Here is a 2,195-nt window from a genome sequence, read left to right on the forward strand (position 1 = left end):
TATAGGATGAGAATGAAAATAGTGCTTAGAATTTTAAATAGTATTTCTTAATATGGAGAGCACTTGCTTGCTTAAAACCTTCCTTATAATTGTTACTAATTACACACAAAAATTGAGGGGTTTTATATGTAATTTAGCTGAAGGTGTTGAAGAAAGTGCTTTTTGTTGAAGAAAGTTTTTTTGCCTGTGTTGGAGAACTCAGGTAGGACATTCTGCCTGGATCCTGCTTTTGGCAGTGAAATTGACAATACACCTTGAACTTCTCCTTAGAAGCATTTCAGATCCTGCCTAGAGGTGTTTAAGAAGGTGTGCTCGGCTTGGTTAAGATGCTGTCGAGGGAGAGCAGGGAGTGGTGATGAATTAGAGGAATTTCCCAGGAAAACTGAAGGGCCAAGGAGCAGGGTACATAGAGAGTGTGAAACGGGCAAATCCAGATTTTGTGAGACCTAAACGGCAAGCAATTTGGGAATCCTCTTGAAGAAAAAGAATAGAAAATTAGCTATGAAAATGAATAGTGATTTCGAATGAGAAAGAGAAAGTACAGCGATTTGCTGTAGAGTTCTGGGTCTGCTGAGATCCTTTTGGGCAATTTACCAGAAGTGCTTTACAAAGAGATGCTTCCTGATTGCAGCCTGGCTCCCCCGCCCCAACCTGAGAACACGCAACATCTTCTAGCAGCTTCTAACAATCGGTAGGGGCCTATGTGAGTGAGTGGCCAGAAGCTGAGCTCCATGACCTTCAAAGATTAAGAGGAACCATGTGGTTGGAGGCAGAGGACGCATGGTCCACTGAACATAGGAAAGACTGCCGTCTGGCCTGGGAAGGACCCTGGGCTCATGGGGGCCTGGGGCACTTCGTGTCTAGTGAACAGTCTGAGATGAAGGCCCCTGAGCCGGTGGTCTCCAGGACCTTCCAGTTCAGTTGGTTCTCCAGGGATGCTTTTGGCTGTCAGCTCTCCTGGTTTTCATTCTAATGGCCGCCACTTTTTGAAGGTTTTCGGTGTCCCAGGCATGAGTAAGGCAAGGTCCCAATTGCCAGGGAGCTTCCGGTCTGATTTCAGTGATGCCAGCCCAGTGTTGTAGGTGCGGGTGCGGAGGCCTGGAGCTCCTGGTGCTTGAGCTGAGTTGGGAATGGCTGGTGGGGCTGCTGAGATGGAGGAGTCCAGGAAGGGCGCGCTGGTATGCGGAGGCCACAGGAAGCCCTGCGGGTTGGAACCCCACACTCTCCTCCACCGATTCAGTGAAGCCCCTCGTCTCTGTTTCTGAGCGTGTCCTTCCAGACTGTTTCTAACACGTTCTCAGAAGCATGTGTCCTCAGGCCCCACCCCGGAAGCTCTATGTCTGAAACACAGCAATCTGTGTTTTAAGAAGCCTTCCAGATGATTCTGTAACTGAAGTTCAGGAACTGCTGCTCATCGTATTTCAGAGAACAGGGAGGGAGGGCACAAGACCCCCCCAGTAGAGCTGGACGGACTGGAGAGAGGCTAATTCTAGGGCCAATACAGCGTTATGGTAATTGTAATTTATGTCACTGTCACTGTCATTTACTGAGTACTCAGATTGTGCTGGGCATTGTGCTAAGAATGATGAACTCTTTTAACCGTTAGCCCAGCCCTACCAGGCGGGACTATTATCACCTCCATTTACATGCGAGAAACCTGAGTTGCAGAGAGAAGGGAGGTTTCTTTCCAGCAGCTGTAAGGATTTAAGCGCAGGCCTTGTGGTTCTAGCGCCTTCCGCTGCATCCCGCCCTGCAGAGTCTGCCCGCGTCTTTGTTGTGGTGGGTACTGGGGGAGAGCCTGAGGGCAGGCCCGAGACTTCGGGGAATGGCGTTATTTAAGAACCTTAGTCATTTGTTCATCACTTGGGGTTAGCAAATTTTCCTTTAGGGACAAAATGCCAGATTAGAAAGGAAGAATGTTGCTGTCATTCACTCCTACTGCAAATTTGTAAAGTTTCATAAAGGGATGGACATGACTGTGTGTACATGGTCGCCTAACGTGGAAGTGCCTCCCCCCACGTGACTAGGGGCTCACATGGATCTCCCCAGGGCGTGACCCTGGGAGGCGGCCTTGTTTCCGAATGTGGGACTGCATCTGGATACTAGCGTGGAGGCTTCTCTCCTAAAGGGCAACGGAGAACTCGAAGATGATGGTGTGTTTTGTGGTTATGTCTTGGGAAGTATCTAGAAGAGCA

Source organism: Pteropus vampyrus, unplaced genomic scaffold, assembly GCF_000151845.1.
Source record: "Pteropus vampyrus isolate Shadow unplaced genomic scaffold, Pvam_2.0 Scaffold34, whole genome shotgun sequence".
NCBI lineage: Eukaryota > Metazoa > Chordata > Mammalia > Chiroptera > Pteropodidae > Pteropus > Pteropus vampyrus.